We start from the raw sequence: 12561 nt of genomic DNA on the forward strand, positions 1-12561 counted from the left end.
TAAAAGAAAACTAATCAAATAAATTTTATAAGTAAAAATATAAGTAAAACTATAAGTATATATAATATTATTCTTCTACTTATAAGAAAGTCATCCTCCATTTATTTCAATATCTTGTTTTATCAATGTTTATGACTAAAAAAATATTCAGTTTATCTTATTTCAAAATTTTATTTTAACAAAATTTTATTTTTATTTTAATAGATAATGATACCCTTCCAACCGATTTACTTCTCATTTACCACTCGTACTATATTTCAATTTTTTTTATTTTTTTTATCATTTTTTTAAAATATTTTTTTAATATCCTTAATCATTAAAAAAATTAAAAAAATATATAATTTTACTAATAGTCACTTCCTTAATCATTAAGTAAAATAAAAATTTTAAAAAAATCAAATATAAAAAGAAGAGTAAATTAGTAGTAAATGGGGAATAATCTTATCATTTTCCCTTTTAAAAATAGAAATGAGGTAGAAATTGTCTTTGGATCTCAGAATGGTTAATGGTTAATGCTTACTGTAACATACCAGTCTTAGATTTAGGGCATATAAGTAAATTTCTTAGTAAAATTTTTATTTTTCTATTATTACTATGATTATAGTTTTATCAGAATTTATATTTACTTTATTTTTATAATTGCTATTATAATTTTATTTAAAATTTACTAGAGTTTTGTTTTAATAGCGATTACTAAATTGTATCAGATTTACGTTCACTGCGGTTTGGTTTGAAATTTAAAATTTATTTTTCTCTATCTCTATCGAACCTCATCTCTTGTTTTTAGCCTCTAAGTTAAACACTTTAAACCTCAAACCCGTACGTTTCTCAGTGTTTGTTGCTAATGTTCTAGTGGAAAACAGGCTCTGTTGATGAGTAATTTTCTCGACTCCGCATACCTCCACTCTCTTACACATGCACGTCTCTACTCTTCTAGGGTTTCTTTTATTTTTCTCTATCGTCTACAATTATAAATTTGTTCTTATCCATATACGAGAGGAGAAACTCGTGAGCCACTTTACGATAATCCTTTGTTTATGAAATACCTAGAGGATCAACTTTTCGCTTAAGTCTTAGGTTCTGCCCAACCGCCGCCAACCACCATAGGACGTCGGAGCACCAGCTGTGGAGCCAGAAACTGCCGACCAGCTCAGCCCAACGCACCCACTTCCTTCCGGTAAGAGCTCGACCGCCGCCAGCCTCTTCTTGTTTTCGGTAGTTTCAGTTTAGCATAGTTCTCTCTCTAAACTCTCTCTCTTTCTCTCTCTCGGTGTCGCACCACCACAGATAAGTCACTAGTTGCACCGCCGTGACCCTGGCTTGCCGCCAGAACTGCCACGCAGCCCGTCTTCGTCTCATACCCTCTCGGTGAGTCCATCGTAGGACCTCGTCCTCTCTATCTCAAACTCTCTTTTTTTTTTTTGGTTGGCCGTGTGTCTTGTTTCTAGAATAATCCGTAAGTTTTGATGGGCCCTTATTTGCGTGGGATGGACTTATTATCCTTTTGTTGGACTCATATAGTAATATTATTCTGGGTTAGATTTTAACTCTTGTAGATTCTAATGATATTTAAATGGACTTGTATTTTAAATTGGGCTTGATCTTATTTTATTTCAATAATTGTTTTAGTGATTTTATTAGGCTTAATATTTTAAATGTCAGTTTTTAATTAAATATATATATTAGTCAAAGACCATTTTAATGAAGTGTTAAAGAACTGAATTATATTTCAAAGTATATTATTAAGACTAATATTTTGTTAATGTTCTTTTGTCTATTTAGTAGAATTTAATAAAATTATGATGTTAAGAATATTTAATAGAATTTATTAGGTTTCCTATAAGATTTAATAATTATGTTAAGAAATGAAAACTTAGTTAAGAATTTAAGTTTATAAATTATTTTAAAATAACTCGAGTATTTCTTCTAATTTATAAATTAGTATTTTAAGTAATTTAAATACTATGATTTGTTGATTATAGTGTAAAACAAAAGATTTGTTTGACTATCTTTTAGATTGTGAATTTAATTAAGTAAGATATTGGTACTTATTTGTTTCCGAACAAATTTAGTGATAGTTATTATTGTATATAGGTCTCAAGTTACGAAGTGTTATTCAAGAAGAAGCGCAACGAGATAAGTAATTTGATCATAAATTAGTATCATCACAGTTTAGCTTATAAATAAGTATTATTCAAACTAGTTCATTTCCAGCTAATTATTTATGAACCACTCATGTCATATGCAAACATGTCATCCAGCATAGCATACGATAATGTCATTCCGCATCATGTTTAAATTTAGAAATTATGATTATGTATGTAATATGTCATGCATCTCATGTGTATAAGACACGTAAGCCATCTTAAATTCAAGTGTAATATAAGATCAGATCAGTTAATAAGATGGCAATTCAGATGTATGGTACCAATGCAGTTCAGTTTCAGGGTGGTGTGCAAGCCACGAACTCAATCGTGGTCCACCATAGTATGCCAGAATACTATCAACGGCTCCCATTGCTGCAGCGGGACGTGGGGTCGGTGCACAACCTCGCACACAGGGTTAAGTGTGTTGACCAGTCAGGTATATCAGTTAAATTAGTTAAATCAATCAGTTAATTCAGTTAAATCAGTCATACATAGCATAAATATCAGTATGAACAGTCATGAATTTTAAGTTCTTAGAATGAAAATTTTTATAAAAACCTTACGTTGTGATGGATTTTTTACTGAGTCTTCGACTCATTTTAGTTTGTTTTCATTTTTTTAACCACCCAGGTGAGGATGATGAATACGAGCAAGCAGACCAGGAGTAGAAGGAGCAGTTATTTTTAGTTCAGACTTTCTAAAATAAAACATATTTTTATAACATGAATTTATTCAGTTTATTCATTTAATATTTTTGGGAGACATTTTATTAGACATTTTCTACAAAATAAATTTCTAATTTCATTTATGAAATTTGGGATCTCTTGCCGGATTTATTTTTATGAAAAATACATGACACTCCTATCATACGGGAATGGGGTGTTACACTTACTTGAATGCAATCAAATTATCTTAGAATCCATACCAAACAACTCTTATTAAGTGATACAAATCTTGCAATGAGACTTTCCTTGGATGGCTTCTTCTTTTTTTCAAGTAGAGAATTATAATTCTTTTCCTCTTTTTTTGAGCGAGCAAGGATACACTCACATATAAAATGTTGAAATTTGTTATATTTCGGCTGCGTTTGGATGTTGAGTTGAGTTCAATTGAGTTCAGTTCTTTATGAATAGTAGTGAGTTTGAGTAGTGGAAGGAGTTATGTGAGACCTATCTAAACTGAGTTTAAAGTATGTTTGGACGTTAATATGAGTTTAGTACTTTTTATGGGAAGTTAAAAAAAGTTGTGAATCTCACATATAAAAATGTGTTAAGTTGAAAAAGGTTGTGGGTCCCATGTGTAAGGAGCTTTTGAGTTGAGATGAGTTTATTAATTTGCAAGTTGAGTATTTGGATGTTAGACTCAGTTTAAAATTAAACTAAGGTCAGTTAAGTTTTGCAACCAAACGCAGCCTTCATGTAAATTGTATAAGTTTGTATTGTTATTTATTAAGATATATAGTTTCTTATACTAATGTAGTTAAAATTAAGGTTGCGTTTAGATATTGAACTGAATTGAGTTCTCTATGAATAGTAGTGAGTTGAGATAGTGAAGTGAGTTCTATGAGGCCCACCTAAGATGAGTAAAAGATGTATTTGGATGTTAAGATGAATTTAGATGTATTTATGAGAAGTTAAAAAATGTTGTGGGTCTCACGTGTAAAGATGTGTTGAGTTAAAAAAGATTGTATGTCCTACGTTTAAAGAAGTTTTGAGTTGAGATGAGTTTAGTAATTTGAGAGTTGGGTGTTTAGATATTAAAAGAGGTCCCACGTTTAAATTTTGAACTAAATTCAACTGAGCTGAGTGCAGTCAATGAACCAATCAAGCCCAAATTGTATAAATTTGTTTACGTGTTGTTGTCTATTTTGTTCAGCTAAGCTTCTTGAGAACTCAATGAATCTGTTCATGTGTTTGGTAATAAACCTGTTTTTGGATGTGCTTGGCCATTTTTTGTTTAAGCTTCCTGATCAGAACTCGATGAATCTATTTATGTGTTTCACAAGAAATCTGTTTATATGCTTGGCCATTTTTTTTGTTCAAGCTTCCAGTGATGAATATGTTTATGCGTTGGTGTATTTTATGTTTGCGAATCTGTTTATGTATTCGATGAATCTTCGTTTGTTTGGAAATTTGAGGAAACCAAACATAGCCAGCCTTTGGAGGTAATCACTTTATCGAGTATTGACTCCCCATGAAAATTCTCATTTTCTATAGCAGTATTCTTTCGTTTAAGTGGAAGCATTAAGAAAAATTGTCCCGTGAAAAAATCTGAGGAGGTGACTAGTTATTATGGATCATCTATTACTCCATTAACATGTAGGCAGTGCTTTATAGCAACCATTCTTTACCCTCTTTAGTTGAAGTTGAGTGCTGCCTAAAAAAAAAAAACTTATATTTGAATAGGACTAAAGCTAAGGTCTCAAAATCAAAATGTACAGAGGGCTGAGCCGGCCCTAGTTTTAGAGAGAGACTCCTCCTTCTCTCTAGAAACCACCACCAAATCAAAACTTGTGTAGAGGGGGGAGGAGCTTCCTCCCTCATTCATCCCTCCTCCATCTCCTCTCTAGTTTTCTTCTTTTCTTTTCTTTTTTGGTAGTTTTTTCAGGGTTAAGTATGGCAGAAGGCCGATCTGCTACTCTCTGGCATCCGATGACCACCATGTGCACTACTGCAAGTTTTCCAAGGTATCGATCATTCAGACAAGTGAAGAATTTTGCCGAATGATGTTGTGCGTGAGCCACACGAGCAGTTCAAAATGGGCACATGAAATCCACGCGTCACCGCCAAGGGTACTCTTCTGCCACCATGCGCTGCTTTTCTAGATCCAAGGCCATTAGTTACTTCATAGTTGACTGATCACCATACTCCTAGGGTGGCGCGTGGCTCTCACACGCCATCACAGTCATTTTGTTTGACTTTTTTTCATCCAAGGTTGAAAATTACAGTTCTATGTCTTTTCAAAATGTAATTCATTTTTTTCCATGTATTTTTAATTTCTGTTATGTCTTTTGTTTTAGAAAAATAAAAGTAAAAAATACAGTCTCTTGGACTTTTGTCCATAGAGTATGTCTTTTGGACTTTTGTCCATAGAGTATATCCTATACTCCATCTTAGACAGGGTATGAGGTTTGTAAATTCTGTCTTGGACAGAGTTGTGCTGTCTCTCAGACGATGGTCTATAAAGGTCTGCAGCATGGACTAGACCATGTTAGTCACAGTTGTGTACTGAGGAGCTATTAATGTTGTAGTTGACTTGTTATGTATGTTTCAAGTCAAAGTTGTAATGTCTATTATTAATGAATGCAGTATGTTTTATAAAAAAAATAAAAATAAAAAATAAAAAATCAAAATGTACTTTATTTCCTTGGTAATTATGCAAAATACATACGAACTATTAAATGAAGCAGTTATGAAAAGCAAACCTTGTGATAGATGGCATTGTGATAGATGACATGTATTTGAGCAGATATCATAACCAACTTGATAACAGGTCTTGTTATTATGGTTTTCTTTCACTATTCTTATTGTTATAGTTTGGGTCGATAACAATATAGTTGGTTGTTTGTCCTCTTGTATGTATCAGGTGAAATTTGATTTGTTTTGTGGAAATTTGCTATTGTAAATAGTGATATAAGTTCGGACTTACTATATGACGTATACTAAGTATAAAGGGTTTAAGGTGCGTAGAGGAAATTCTAGACAGGATGAAGATGAGAGCTTAGATGGTTTACCTTGGTATATGCACGACAAGGCACATCAAATAATCAAACTACCAATGTTCTCAAGTCAAGATAAACATATAATATAGGGTGTAAGGTTAAGATTAATGCGATTTTAAACGATGAAAGCATATTTACCTTGTATAGTGTATTATTGGAGCACACACATGTTTGAAGTATGGAAAAGACAAGAAACTTCATGTAACACCTAGGCCCAACACCAAGCCTAGGCCAAGCCTACGTACTATTAATTTATTGAGGTCAAATTGTATGGAAAACCCACTTAAGATTTAACGAGTTATTTTGAATAGGCTACGAGCCCAAAATTTTATTTTGGTTGAATATGGATTTTTTCTTTAGTAAAAATTTCTTTTAAAGGCCAATATTTTGAAAACCTCATTTGAGATTTATTGGATAATTTAGTATAAGCCCACGAGCTAAAGTTTTTGGTTAGCTGGGATTTTTTAATTTGGCCCGAGAGTCAAAAGTTTATTTTAAAGCTCATTAGGGTTTAACGGATGATTTTGGATTCAATAAATGAGTTAAAACCCATTTTTATAATTTATAGACCAAGTGGGCCCTTTTTAATTTAGTAGTGGCCCAAGAATTTATTCTAAAAGCCCAAGCCCAACTATTCAAAACTTCATGCATGTTTCTTCCTCCTCTTTTTTTCTCTAGGGTTTCCAGTTACCTATACACACACACACACACACATATGTCTCTCTCATGCATGGTGAAACTCCCCAGAATATAGTTGCTGCACTGTACACACACTCTTCACAAAAGATTTTCTTTCAGTCGTAGGCCTTCTCTTCCTCACCATCAAATACGGCCAGCCAGGTTTACCAAGCCATTCTCCATGTACCACAGGCCGCTGTCCAACCCCTTCACGTTGCCAACCATATAAGTCCACCCTCCTCCACCACAGACAGCAAGCAAAAACAACCTTAAAACATATGTGGAACCAACAAGGAGCAAGCTCGGCCACGGCAAGCCCTTGTACACATAAGCACCACCATTGCATTAGCCAAGCCCCTACATTCCACGTATGCCTCACAGTGAGCCTCAGCCTGCACGTTCCCTTCCCACATCCCCCACATCGCTGCCATCCCCAACAAGCCACCCTCTGTGAAACACAATCATCAACCACTTCCAACAACCCCACATTAGCCACCTCAAAAAATAAGAATCACCTCCTCCTACGGTTATCGTGAACAAGCCAGCCTCCATGTTGAGCCTAGCCACACATGCACCACGAACTAGTTGTTGCCGACTTGCAACCAAACAGAGCAATCAAGAACTCAACTAACTTAACTGTTGCCCCGCCAGCCATGACACCCAACTCCATGGGCCACCAATCATAGTGCCTCATCGTTGGAAGAACGCGACCACATGCTCATTCATGCTAAACCAAACCATGGCCACCATAAACTACCAAGAAATAACCCCTCCCCCCACCTTAAACAACAAACGAAACTCCTCTATTTTAACCCACAAAAAAAAAGAGAGAATGATTTCTGTTAAACATAACTTCTTTATAAGCCGCCCAGATACTTACCATCCGTGAACTGTTGTCCAGCCATGAACTCACAGTGGAGCCATTGAAAACTGCACGGTCCTTCTCCATGACAGAACCTCTAGCTGCACATAACCATAGCACCACCAGGGCCAAACCGAGAACCACACTTTGCAATAGTTGAGGTCGCGATGCCACCACCAATAGAAACAGCAGACGTTGGAGAACAGGTCTCCACCGTCAAACACTGCCCAGCCCTCCCTCTCTCTCTCTAGCTCTTAGTCCCTCTCTCACGTTAGTTCTCTCTCTCTCTCTCTCTCTCTCTCTCTCTCTACCTCTCGATTACTATACCACAACACATATTTTCTTTTTCTTTTTCTTCAATGTCTCGGTGTAAGCCGTATAGATTATTCAACTAAGTTGGGCTTATTTCTCCTAGGCGGGCCAGATTCGATTGTACATGGTTGAGTTTATTTCTAAGTTCAACTAGTGTTGTTAATGGGCTTGCACGTATGTTTATGGGTTTAGCGAGGAGTATCAATTTATAAAATATTAGACTATTTTAAAAGAATTGACAGAACGCCAATAAATTTAAAGTTGGACATATCAACACTAGATTTATGACTGTAATGTCAATATTATGGAGTTTATATGATTTTAGAAATTAATCGTGAGATTATTTGGAGAGATTATATGAAAATCAAATTATTTTGGAGAGTAATGATATTTTAGGGTTTCAATGATTTTTAGACATTAAGGAAATATAGATTTCTATATCTCAAGTTTTAATTACGTTGTATGTGTTCAATTGAGAATTTATGCAAGTTACGTGACTATTTTATAGGTGATGATCGATATTTCCTTGGCACTGTTGTGAGAAAATTCATATAAGTTAGAAAATCCAAATAAATGGGATTCCTATGTTAAACTTTACATAAAGTGAATGGATTGAGGCTGATTATATGAAAATATGCATATTTTTTATGAAAAGAAAACTTGAAAACAACATGGGTCATTTTATCTGCATTACTTATGAAATTTTGTATAAGAAGCGAAAAATATTTTCTGTCATGACTGGTGTAGACATGAGTTATTTTTAGCATTTTGTTTATGAACTATCCAAAAAGAGCGAATATGAAATCTGAAAATTTGTGCATGTTATGTGAAGATGCTTTGAATCTGTTTTGAATATGTGAAAATGATCTGAATCTGTTTAATACTCTATTATGATATGATTTGACATTTGAAAACCTTTGACAGGACATTCTAATTATGTATTTGATTCTATTTATGGTTCTGATCTGATGATTATGATTCTATTATTGTGTTGGTACCAACAATTTTGTTTGCTCTGAGTTATGGCCCTGCCACGGGATACAATAGTGACATTTGGCCCTACCACAGGACATAATAATGACCTTCGGCCTAAGCACGGGACAAAACAGTGGCCTCCGACCCTGCCATAGGATACAATAGTGGCATCTGGTGCATCACCTCAGTGATGAATAGTGATAGGTTCTGCTTGGTTAAATACAGACATGCACAACCCTACCACGGAGGTTAAACATGACATTTGTTCTGATACGATATGACATGACGATGATGCTTAGTTATGTTATGCCAAATGACTTTTGAATATAAATATTTTGAATTGTCGCTATGATATTTTGATAACATGTTTGGTTTTGCATTATGAAACTAAAAATATTGCTTTGCATTCTGAACCCTTAAATGCTCATGTTTACATAATAATATATTGACTTACTAAAAAATGAGCAGCACGAAAGCTGTCCCAAGTGTAGGAGGATGTCGCGTAATAATTAGGAATAAATTCCTAAATTGTCTCCTCAAGGAAAGTTGCTTAAAATCAAACTCGTTTAAAATGGTGAAAATATTCACAAAGAGAAAATAAAAGTTGTGGTATGTGCAATGAATGGAAGAGTGCAACGGGAATGAAAATGGCACTAGTCGTATACTAGATTCATATTTTTAGATTTTTTTTTTTTTAGTGTTGAAATGAAATATAAGAGACTAACAAATAGAAATTAACAATCAATGAACCAAATAAGCTAAACAATCTCAATTAATAAAAAAACTAATTAATAAAACTGAAATTAATTAAGTCATAATTAACCTAATATGCAATGGAACTAACAGATTAACAAAACAAAACTAAGAACTAAGCTAGATTAGAAAATAATTAATTCAATATGAGCTGAAAATTAATTAAGCCAGCCTTTACACTGTAGCCGTTGCAAGCTGCAATAGCTTGTAACGTATGGCTTTAAGCCATATGTTACAAGGTTCTAGCACTTAACAATAGAAAACGAGCTGTAGTTAAACCTTTGGTAAACATATCAGTAGTTTGACCCATAGGAGGTATGTATTGTAATGAGATGTCTTTATTGAGGATATTCTCACGAATGAAATGGTAGTCGACTTCTTTATACTAGGTTCTAGCATGGAAAATTGGATTGGATGCTAGAGCTAGTGCACCTACATTGTCACACCAAACTGTAGGAATTTGATGAAGATGAACATGTAAGTCACGAAGTAACATTTGTAACCAATACATTTCTGCAATGACTAGTGCCAAGGATCTGTATTCAGCTTCTGTGCTGGACTTTGACACAACAACTTGCTTTTTAGCAGTCCAAGATACAAGACATGGACCTAAGTAAATGCCATAACATGTGGTAGATCTTCTATCATTTGTGGAGCCTACCCAATCTGAATCACAAAATGCATACAAGCTAAGTGAGTCATGAGTGAAGTGTAGTCCATGATTGAGAGACCCTTTAAGGTATCTAAGAACTCTCTTAGTAGCTGTCCAATGAGTAGTGGTAGGGGAATGCATGAATTGACACAATTGGTTGATTAATAATGTTATTTCTGGTCTTGTTAATATGCAATATTGGAAGGCACCTACAATCTGCCTATACTCAGTTCCATCATCAAGAGGGACTCCATCAGCTTGAGACAATCTTGAACTAGAGACAATTGGAAAGTAATAAGGTTTTGCCCCAACCATTTTTGCTTTGTTGAGAAGATCCATTATGTACTTGGCTTGATTTAAATGAAGTCCATCATTGTTACGAAACACTTGAATGCCAAGAAAGAAGGATAAAGAGCCGAGATCCTTCATTGCAAAGTGTTCGCTGAGATGCTGAATAAGCTATTCTATGTGATTTAAATGTGTTCCTGTGATGATAATAACATCTACATACACAAGCACAAATATATGAATGGAGTTAAAGTGGAATGTGAATAGTGAATGATCCACTTGGGATTCATTGAAGCCAAGATCAGTAAGTGCTTCTGAAAGCATATTAAACCAAGCTCGAGGGCTTGTTTAAGGCCATAGATGGATTTTTCAAGCTTACATCCATGATCAAGAAATTGTTTATCTACAAAGCCTAGTGGTTGCTCCATGAAGACTTCCTCATTCAATTGACAATGGAGGAAAGTATTTGAGACATCTAATTGCCAAATTGGCCACTGATGGTAGACTGTAATTGCCAAAACCACACGGATGGTGGCTGGTTTAATAACTAGACTGAAGGTTTTAGTGTAATCAATACCATATTTGTGTTCATATTCTTTGGCAACAAGTCTAGCCTTGTATTTGTCCAGGGAACCATCTAACTTTTGCTTGACTTTAAACACCCATTTGCAGCTTATCACATGTTGCTTGGAGGGTCTTGGACATAAGGTCCAGGTACAATTTGCTTGTAATGCAATGAATTCAGATTGCATGGCAGCAACCCACTCAGGCATTTTGGAAGCTTGTTTGAATATTTTTGGTTCAAAAGGCAGTAATGGAGTATAGAGATCCATGATTGGATTGCTAAAGTAATACAACTAATATCCAGGAAATGATTTAGGTCTGGAAGTTCCATCTTGTGCTCGGGTAATCATTGGATGAGAAGGTTGAGGACAAGGTGCACAAGGTAATAGAGAGTAGGAAGGTAGATTAGGCTGAGTGGGTAATGTTGGCTCTGTAGAAGAGATTTCTGAGATAGTAGATGTTGCAAAAGAAGGAAAACTGAAGGTGGGAGGAGAAATGAGAAGAGCATTACCCGAGGAAGATCCTTTTTCTATTTTGGAGTTGAGAATGGCTGAATCTCGAGCTGGGAAAGCATCTTCATCAAAGACCACGTGCCTGGAAATAAAAACTATGTTGGTTGATGAATCAAGACACCTATATCCTTTTTTATTTGAGTTGTAAGTCTGTAACCAATGAAGATTCATCTTTTTGTTCTAAAATCTAACTTGTGCTTGTTGTAAGGTGTTAACAAAGAGAAACAAGCACATCCAAATACTCTAAGAGAGAGATGGTAAGGAGCCTTGTTTAGAAATTTGGTGTATGGAGAGTTGAAGTTCAATAGTGGAGTGAGAAGCCTATTGATCAAATAAACTGATGTGAGAAATGAATAAACCTAGTAAGATTTTGGAAGGCTAGAAGTAGCTAAAGGTGCTAAACCTGTCTCTACAATATGTCTATGCTTACACTCTGCCACACCATTTTGTTGTGGAGTGTGTGGGCAAGAAATTCTATGTAGAATCCCATGAGTTTGAAGGAAAACCTTAAACTGAATAGAGGTGTATTGTCCACCCCCATCTGTTTGTAAGGTTTTAATTTTATGTGATATGAGATTTTCTACTAAGCACTTTTTTTTTTTGAAAATTACTAAGCACTTGAATTTGAAGATATCAGATATTTGTTGAATTGGAAATAGCCATGTGAACCTAGAATAATCATCTACAAAGGTTTGTCAAGTGGAATTATGAAAATGTAATTGTTTGTGCTTTGCAAGCTGACATGAAGAACAAAATAGAATTTTATTAATGGAGTCTTTGACTGGAAGATTAAAACATTGCAATACTTTTTGAGTTACAACAAGATGAGGATGGCCTAATCTAAGGTGCCAAACTGAAGTAGAGGTCTTGATGCCAAGCAGAGTAGTGACTTGGCTTGTCTTATTTTTAAAATTCTTCCCAGGTGGATCGGATAGAGTCCATTCTCACTCTTTCCTTGCAGTAGGATCTTCCCTGTTGTAATGTCCTTAACAAAGAAATGATCAGAAATGGGTACAAAATAGTAAGAATTATCTATGCAAAACTGTTGTATGGAAAGTGTTGTGAGATTAGAGTGAGAAGAGTAACAGAACCAGTAT

This window comes from Juglans regia, chromosome 11 (assembly GCF_001411555.2).
Source record: "Juglans regia cultivar Chandler chromosome 11, Walnut 2.0, whole genome shotgun sequence".
Classification (NCBI taxonomy): domain Eukaryota; kingdom Viridiplantae; phylum Streptophyta; class Magnoliopsida; order Fagales; family Juglandaceae; genus Juglans; species Juglans regia.